We start from the raw sequence: 9856 nt of genomic DNA, 5'->3' as shown, positions 1-9856 counted from the left end.
TGGAGATGGCTGAACACTTGCCTGCTGATGGGAAGGGGTGAATGAATGCCTTGCTTTGCTTTGCTGGCGTGCGCGGCTTTTGCTTTACCTATTAAACTGTCTTTATCTCAACCCACGAGTTTTCTCACTTCTGCTCTTCTGATTCTCTCCCCCATCCCACCCCAGGGGGAGTGAGCAAGCAGCTGTGTGGTGCGTAGTTGCCAGCTGGGGTTAAACCACGACATAGGTCTGGAAGCTGTTGCACAATCGGAGAAATTAATGTTAAACTGCAGTGTAAGGGTTGATTAATTCAGTAATCTCATGGATACTATTTGTTGTAAATGTCATCTTGATTGGGGTTGGTTTTCCTGTAGAGCAAGAGCAGGTGTGCCTTCAGGGACTGCGTTATTTTACAGGGAAGTGTCCTGTGTAAATGAAACTAGAAGTGATCATGGCTTACGCATGATTCTCTCTAGAAATGAAATGGGATGTGGTTATTCCAGGCACATTTCATCCTGTGACTTATAACTGGCAATTAATAATTAAATTTTTCAAAGTGAAGGACTCGCACAGTAGAGGCTGCAGTAGCGTCTCTCCCTATATATGAAGTACTGGGTGCTTAGTTCTAGGAGCAATAAACCAAGAGCTTGTTTGAATTGTAAAAACACAAGCTGAAAAGTGCTGACTTCGGTGTGAGCTGGATAGGATGAGTTAAACAGAAAAAGTTCAGCTCACATAAAGTTTGCACTGTCTGCACTACCCTCGATAACCTTGCTAGCATGATTTTTTTTAACTTCTGTCTATAAAGGCCTTAATGATATATAAAATAAACACTAGCAATTGTCTTCACTGCATTTTCAAAAGGTTATTTTGTTACAAACTTTTGTCTGTGTTTTCTTGCAGTACTTGAATTCTTGTGTGTTTGCAAGGTGGTTTGCTGATTTTTTTGTTTGTTTGTCTCGGTTTCTGTGAGTCACCTTTTTCTCCTCCAAATTGCAGTGGCTGTTTCCACATTTCTTCTCATGTCCTGATACAGAGCAGGAAACACGGTGGCTCTGCAGCCTGGGCAAACTGTCAGTCAGTCAGACAAATACCCATTGGCTCAGCTCAGGCCTGTTAAGAGCTAAGTTGGCTGATAGTATTCAGCTTGAGAAACAGTAATCACTGCCTTTCTGAATTTGAGATTAGAAGAAATGTGTGTGTATAGTACAGTGTGTGTATATATATGTATATACCATTCATATGCAAACCTATGTGTATATATATTTAAAAAGCAAAACAAAAAAGACACCTGGAAAGTACTTAAAGATTAAATGCAGACTCTGTCCCTGCAACAGGCAAGGGAGCCTTGTGCCATGAGCTGGAAGGGGTCATCCCCTGGCTCGTTGGGCCTGGGAGCAGCAGCGCAGCCTTTGGCCTTGGGGGGCTGTGCTGCCCCCCAGGCCCCGGGTGGGAGCCCACCAGAGCCAGCCTGCCGGGGCACATGCCCCGGACCCTTCCTGGCCCATGGAGGTGGCCTGCCAGCCCTGACACTTTGCGCCCCTCAGAAATAGCTGGAGAGTTGATAAGCAGAAGTTTGCGGAGATGTTTTTGTCTATGCGGTTAGCTCATTGCTAAGATCTCAGAGGATCAAAACCCAAAATAAATGCATATCTTAGTCTATTCTCAGAAACCAAACATAATGCGTCTTTTATAATGTTCTGGTGCTTGAAGTACCCAGCCGTCTCTTCTAAATTCAGCTCGTGCCTCACTGGTCAACAGTCTCACAGAAATATAGCACTCTAGATGAGCCAGGCTGAGCAGAATAATATATATATATATATATATATAGTTACAGAATAACGTGAACTATTTAGTGTTGATAGGCTTTCATGTCTGATTTTTTCTGAAGTCCAAGCAGAGTTATATTTTATAAAAATCATATCAGCTCCCTGGCAATTATAGAATGTAAACATGTAAAAAGTGGGCTAATGCTAAAGTTATATTAACCAAATAGTTCAGAATGCAGAAGCCACATTTCCATGGAACCCTCTTCTCACAGCAGCAATACCAGGTCTTGTCTACTTTGGTAGAAAGAAGAAACGTGAAGAGGAGATGATCAGGAACAGATAACAGCTGGGTAAACATTACGCTTATCTTGACCTTGGATTTACATTTAGGATCAGAGAAGATAACCACATCACTTTGAATATTAAAAGGTAATTAAAGTGTTAAAAGGCTGAAAACGTTCACTGTTTTTGTTTTTTTTCTGTTCTAATAGCATTAACAGCCTTTTTGTTTAATCCTGATTCTTGTAGCTTTTTCTCTGAGTTTCTTGTATCAATAAGATATCAGTATTTTACCTCACTTTTGCATCAACAGGTAAGAACACAGAGGGGAAGGGGAGAGGGCGTTCCCCTCAGAGTAGGACTCTGAATCCCTCAGAATATGATTCAGAAGGTGGGAATGCTCTAGAGCCCCTATTTTAAAACAAACACAGCATTTTAACCTTACCCACTGTGATAGATTTATTCCCATGAGCACTGAATTTAAGAGATTAAGGAAAAAAAACCTGGAGAATTTAAAGAAGTAGGAGAGAAAACATCTCCTATCCAAAACAGCCACTGTGAATACAAAAGATGATGCTTTGAGTAGTTGCGCATTTCATGGGGGAAGGGAAGGCTCTGAAGGTAGCTAGGAATGTATTTATTCTTTTGAGGCACGGTTGACAAAAAGAAATAGAGGTAGAGATGCTGGGTCTAGTTATGCTCATTTATAAATCAGCCATTTGCATCAAACTTTATTGCAGCGCATTAAAACAAAGTGGAAATAGAAGCCACTGAATTTGCTGTGTCACAGCAGGAGAACAGAAGGAAGCCACCTCACAGAAAGCATAATCTGTGTCTCTAGTGGTGGATGGTGTCACCTGAAATCTTCTTCTCATTCAGATTAACGGAATGATATGTTATCTAGCCTGACAGACCGCTCAGGTTTTTAGGAGATACCATGCTGCTACTGTCCCAGAACAATTTTTATGGGTGGTGTGTGTGAGGGAGAAAGGTGCTTCCATATAAAACCAGACTAGCAAAAGACTCTCTCACAGCATATATCACAGCATGCCAACACTAGTGCCGTGCTTCTGTGCACCTGCAACTGCCATGTGCACACCCGGGCTCCGGTCTGTTCCCTACCAGCCCTGAGTAAATTGGCACTAGGGTTTCCTACAGAATTTAAGGAATCCTCAGCTACTCTATTCCCCTTCATTTTCACAGACGCTAGAGGTTTTATTGCTTACAAGGGGGACTTTGAAGGCGCCTCACTGTAAGGTGAATTCAGTTTCCCAGGGAGAGCTGCAAGCAGCAATACAAGTCACAGAAGATTTAACTTGCATCTTCTGTATTCATGGTGGCGTATTGATTTTTTGGAGTCCACCTCTCACTGGAACCTGTTCTGAATAACTTGCTACATGTCATAAAAAAGCCGGGACCTTTTTATCTATTTATGTTGTTTTTGTCAAAGTATCAAAAATAGCCAGAAGAAAGTGGCCTGCTATAGTAAGAAAATTGTAAATTTCTATTCTGTTTCATTTATTTGGGTGTATTCAAAACAAAACCAAACTTTTCATGCGCATCCTGTATACTTTTCAATATATAAAGAAGTATGTACACATGGACAAGTGTGTACATGCATACCCTTAATCTGTCCCTGCCTATTAAAAATATTTTAATGTTATCTTAAAAACAAAAAAAAATTCTTAAACATCTGCCACAGTTGTACTTTAATATCATATAGTATTTGCCAAATCAGTTAAATGATTAATTTATTCATAACATTTAGTTCAAGCCTGTTTATCAATTGAATTGCCTTTGGACTAATTAAATAATGATTACCACCAGGGTAATCATTCGTGGGTGCAACCAGCATGAGGTTCGCTGGTTCTCCTTTAACCAGTTGCTTCTAGGTTTTGGTTGAGAATGCAGAAAAGAAATATTTCAAATGGAGCTAATTTGGTGTTTCTAGAAGAGCAGCCTTTTGTGGGATATTTTGATTACATGGCAGAGCAACCTCTAAAAAGAGCTATTTGGCTAAGTAGAGATTCTTAACTCCAAACAGGGAAAAAAATTACAAAATGATTACTCAAGTGAGTATAACAAGAGTTATACTTGAGTTCTTGAGTATAACAAGAACAAGGAAAATAGTCTTAACAAGCCCTGGGAGACAGACCATTAGCTGAAATTCCCACGTCAGTGTATGTACGTGCCACACGACTTCAGCATCGCTGAGGTTCTGTGCAAGCCCTGTCCTGAAAAAGTACTTGAGGGTGGATTGGTTTGTTTTTTTTTTTAATTATATAAATATTACACAGTTCTCGTGCTGCTGCTGAATTTGTGCAGGGGTATACTTTCGCCCTAGTAAGTGTTACTTTTTTAGAATGATAAAATAAGTGGCAGTTGTGGAGATGTACAAGGGACAATTTGTCCTACACCATATATTTATGCATGTTTCTTTGTGGGCTTGTGCTAGTTCCTTCTATCAGTCTCCATTTTATACCAGTAAATTAGAGGGATACACGGTGTCTGTTGCTTGATTCACAGGTTTCTACAGTATCCTCCTTCAGAAACCTTAAACTGGCGTGTCTGGTCTTTGTTTTCCGTTTTATAAAAGCATCTCTCTCTTGCTAGAGGGTACGTATTTAAGATGGCAGAATGGGTCAGTAGGTTCAGAGGAAGGGATAGAGGGCTGTCTAAATATTTCCTCTTTTCCAAATATTTTAATCATGCTGGTAGGGACAGTGGTGAAAGGAGCATTGGTTTGAATGATTTTTTTTTGAATGTAATTTGAATTCCTCTTTGGACTTCGATTTATAGTCATCAGCTCAAAAAATGAAATCTAAGAAAATGTAACTACCTATCTATTTCCAAATTACTGTAGAGGTTGAAGAGATATAGAGACATGACATCTTGTAGCAACTAGACATTTTATTTTGTAATACTGCTAAAAGGAGATAATAAGAGGAGTTCTGGAGAAAGGTTGGTTAAACTTTCTTAAATATAAGTAGCTAGAATATCTGATTGCATGTGTGTAACTTCAGACGTTGACAGTTAAAATATACGAATCCACTTAAAATATAGTTTAAAAAAAATTAATTCTACCTCCATGAGCTCTCTGCTCTATTTTCTCTTTCAGGTTGAAAATGGAAAAGAAACACATACTTCCAGCTTTGCAGTATTTTATAGAAAAATCCCAACAAACTAAATAAATTTAAAAAAAGAAAACCAACCCCCCAAAATCCCTAATTAACAATTGTTAATACAGTGTTCAGTTAATATTCCTGGATATTAAAAGGGGCCATAGTGGCTCAGAAAAACAGTCCTTCTGATCCAGCATCCTGTTTCTGACAGGTGAAAAATAGATGCCAAGGGAAGAAGATAAGAATGTGGTGATCAGTCAGCGATGTTTCCTATGTACACTCACCCAGCCTTTGGCAATGTGCACCTGAGAACCCTTGATGATTTTTTCCAATATATTTGTCTCACCGCTAATTGAATCAATGACAGTTTTCAGTACCTGAACCATCTTGTGTTCCAGAGCTGAGCTCCGCGTTGTGTACAGTACTACCTCTTTTGGTTTCTTTTCAAGTCGCTACCCGCTCCCTTGATTGGGTGCCCAGCTAGTTCACATTCAAAACGAACCTGTGGTTAAACGATCTCTAAATTCCCAAAGTCTACAAAAGGATCTTTCAAAGTTCTTTGAAGGTATTAGAATATAATGAAAAAATAATGAATTCTCTACTAAAACTATGTATCTCCTGTCATTACTGGGGTATTGCTATGTATGCAGAAGAGCTCAGAGCCCCTTAATTGAACCTCATCAGCTTGATTTTTGGCAAAAGTCCCCCCCATCTGGTTTATGGCGGTATATATAAAAATACATTTATTCATATGTATGTTTATATATTTCTTTATATATCTTACAAAAGCAAAAAGTCACATCTTTCAGTCACATTATTCTTTAAGTTTTTTGCAACTACACATCTTAGTTTTGCTTCCTTGCAGTATTGCCATTTTTTTTCTCCTTTCTTCTGGGGCTGTTTTCCATCTCTCAAAATATTCAGAATAGAAAGGAGAGAGAAGGAGATGGGAGTTGGTAAGGTGAAGGAGGAGCCTTCAGAAAATTAATTTCCTTTTCCATTTAATCTTTTATCCTGTGTGAAGAATGTCAGTGTTGTGCAGTAAAGCAACATTTGGGTCACAGATTGCTTTTTATTTTGTGGATTTCTGCAGTAAGAGAATTCTTACTGCCAGTATCCCTCATGCAGGATGACTGCCGTAAAATTTGACTTTGCAAGCATCGTTGGCATTAAAAAACATCTTTAAGGGATTTTGTTTTGGTTTTTAAAGGTTTATTGCTATTTGAACAAATTTGATCTGAGGCTGCCCCTTAAAAACTGAAGTTCAGTTTTTTATTTCATTTCTTAGCTGTTTTGTTGGCTTTTTCCCTCCCCATCAGCAAAAATAGCTCCTTCAAGATAAAAGCAGAATGTAAACAAACTCCATTGGATATTCCAAATGTTATTTCCTGCTTATCTTTTAGATTCACTTTTTTTGTGTAATTGGAAAAAGTGATAAAGCATAGGCACAGAGAATTAAATATATGAGGAAAAGCCACATAGAGGATTCATATAGGGAAAGGCTTACACAGCATTCTAACGTGAACATCTGTGGACCTATGATCAATAAAAATCTCTTTCAAAGAATCTGGCTGTCCTTTGAAGTTAACATCAGATCTTACTCCTCAATAGAATACCAAAAGGATAAAACAAAATGAAGAAATAGCCTCCCAGGTGCTGTTTTGCTATCCCACTTGTGGGCATCTCCTCGGTAATACCATCCAAATTAGATAGGAACAACACAAATCTATATGAACTTGATAAATGCTTCAATTATGGATTGATTTCTTCAGCAGGCCTTTTACACATTGTTAATGGCTGCGGTTGAAAGAGGCTTACCTCACAATTTCTGGTCAACTGTAACTCATGCTCCAGCATTTCTTTGGAGTTGATTGACTCTTGCCTGTAAGTATGGTTTACATCCTTCTTTTACACCCCTAGTTTAATACGCGTCTGCATGATCTAGTTACACAATGCAGGCAAGCTCACAAGCATAAATTCCTCCTTTACAGCAGTGCAGCCTTATGTGCCTCACATGTACATCCATAATTTGCTGAAAGTCTTTAAGTCTCATAGGGAGGCAGTTGCCTCTCTATGCAACATGTTGCAAAGGATGAATTCTGACTTCTGAACTAGCTTAATGCAGTTCAGATATAGGAGCAGGAATCTGAGAAAGATGGGAATATTGCATTATTGTTCAGATTTATTTCACTGACTTTAGTATCCTGAAAATGTTCCGCATCTGACCTAAGCTAATCATCTGGGCTTTTTCTATAGCAATGGGAGATGACAGTGAAGGTACTTCTCATTCTTTTTCAGCGGTGGACGGATCCTAAATGAACAGCTTTCACCAGACAGACCCCTCCTCAGCCATCCTGGATAAGTCTTTTGCAGAAAAATATCGATGGGGAGGAACTGGGAGACAACTGGATGTGGGAAAGTAGGAGAAAGGAGGAGCAAACGTTTATGGTACAACGTCCCTTCACTGATTCTCTTTGCACATCATTATGCTGAAGAGGGGCTTTCCATCAACATCATGTTGTAAACATCTCAGGTCCCTTGAACTGGCAGGCTTGCTCCTAGCCTTAGTCAGAGGAAGGATTTGCTTTTCTGTGTGTGCAGAACTGGAAGTTTTTGCCTCCCTAGCAGAAACTGGAGCACTGAGCACCTCTCCACCATCTCTAATACACCTCTGCCAAAAGTGAAGTTTGCAGAATCGTTCCAAAACACAACTCAGAATGGGAGTTCCCAACCCAAAAGGGACTTGCACAAGGATAATACAGATAACAACCTGCATCCTCTTCCCAGGTGAAAAATAACACCTTACAAAGGGGAAGCTAGGATATTTTGAGTAAATGAGCCCTGGAAATTTCTGACTCCCAGTTTGTGCAGAGCTGACCTTTTAAGAGCAGAGGACATGGAGATTTTCAGTGCCTAAGCGTTCTCACCAGATTCTTGTCATTTCAAGGAACTGCATAAAATGAAGTTGATTGATGCCTTTGTATTTTATGAGAAAATTACACAATGAGAAGCTCAGTGTATATGTGCCTTTTAAGATCAGTTGCTTCCTTGAAACAAAATTGCAGATATATAAAATGTGAGACACAGTAAGTATCTTTAAAAAGAATTAAAAAAGAAAAAGAAAATACCAAGAGAACAGAAGCATTTAGGAGCTTAGCTTCTGGGATACCAGAGAATAAGGAACAAGTGAAACATTAGGAGCTCCAGAATTTGTGGCTCATTCTTTTTTTACTTGATAGGATCCTTATGAAGAAAATAATACCAAAGAAGTATGCATTCAGTATTTCATATGCAGTACTGTAACAGCTGTAATTTCCATGACAGAAATTAATCAAAAGACTGTGTGGGAACTGCAAAGAGCAGGAAAAAAGACATTCAGGATGGAGGAATTAGATGAAATTATAGTGCACTTCATATCACTAGTTGTTAAATCTTTATGCTCATAAACTCATTACCTTGTTCTGCAGCAAAAACTTCACAAAACCAGCATAGATTTTGTATCTGTTTGGTAGGGATTTCACCTACTTGGACAGGGGGATAGAAATGGGTATTTCTTCAGCATGCATACAGGATCCTTTCACCAAATAAAAGGAAGAAGAACACAGTCAAGCTTCGATAAAAATAAGAAACAAGTTAGATGAAGTTTGGTTTATTACTAAATGTTTTCTATTACAGTTTGATCATCTGTTAGCTTGATACTGTTAAGTGAGAGCAAGAGTGTCATTGATTCAAATACTTACGGTTTAAATTATCAAAATAGACATAAAGGAAACATTCGTAATCTCTTTTTTTATTTACAAAGCAGGGTTTTGCCAAATAGATGTGATGGTGCTGTGTAAAATTTGGAAACGGTCACATATAGATTCAAGACTGGAACTTCTTTGAGATGCATTCTCAAAAAAAAAAAATCTTATTCCACTTTTAGTGTGTCTACCCTATACAGTTGAGGTCAGAGTCTTTTAGGTATGATTTTATTTGTATTGGGATTACATTTGTACCTGGTCTGTCTGTTTCATCTTTGTAAATGACACAAACCGTGTAACAATCCATCTTCTCAACTAAAGGTGAGAATATAACCTTATCAAATATAGCAGGATACCATAACATAGAGAAGGAATATGAGATCAGGGAATATATGAGTGACACATAACAGAGAACCGTAGTTGCTGTATACGTACATAACTTTTCTTATTTTGTGTGCTGTTCATATGTATGTATTTTAGTGAGTCTAACGGTGACTTTCCTTGAGATCAGTATTGAGTACCTAATTAACAAAAGACTGAAGTGCAGCTCTGTCAAAAGCATCATCCAGCTTTGATGTCTCTACAATGAAAGGGTGTCTGGTAAAATATGTATTGATTTCCTTGGAGCAAACATGCAATTGTCTGCAGTGATAATTCTTTACGAGGAAGCTACCAGGAAACTGCTTGGTTCCCTTTCTGAGGTGTAGGTTCAATACCATCCATCTTATAGCAGGGCTTGGAACAGCCAAGACTTGGTGCTGTAATGCATTGACCCTTCATTCTCTTAGCAATTGCTGCAAACAAATTGCAGGAGGTCTGATGGGTTTAGCTTGTTGCGGGTTAAAGATCAATGTTCAATGAACATACAAGGCAGGCAGACTGGCTTCTCCTTTATTCCCATTAACTTCGAAAAAGGGTTGTCTGCAGGTGAATTGTTTGGCTTATGTGAGAATCTATAACAAGC

This window comes from Aptenodytes forsteri, unplaced genomic scaffold (genome assembly GCF_000699145.1).
Source record: "Aptenodytes forsteri isolate BGI_AS27 unplaced genomic scaffold, ASM69914v1 Scaffold287, whole genome shotgun sequence".
Classification (NCBI taxonomy): Eukaryota; Metazoa; Chordata; class Aves; order Sphenisciformes; family Spheniscidae; genus Aptenodytes; species Aptenodytes forsteri.
This window is presented reverse-complemented; position numbering follows the sequence as displayed.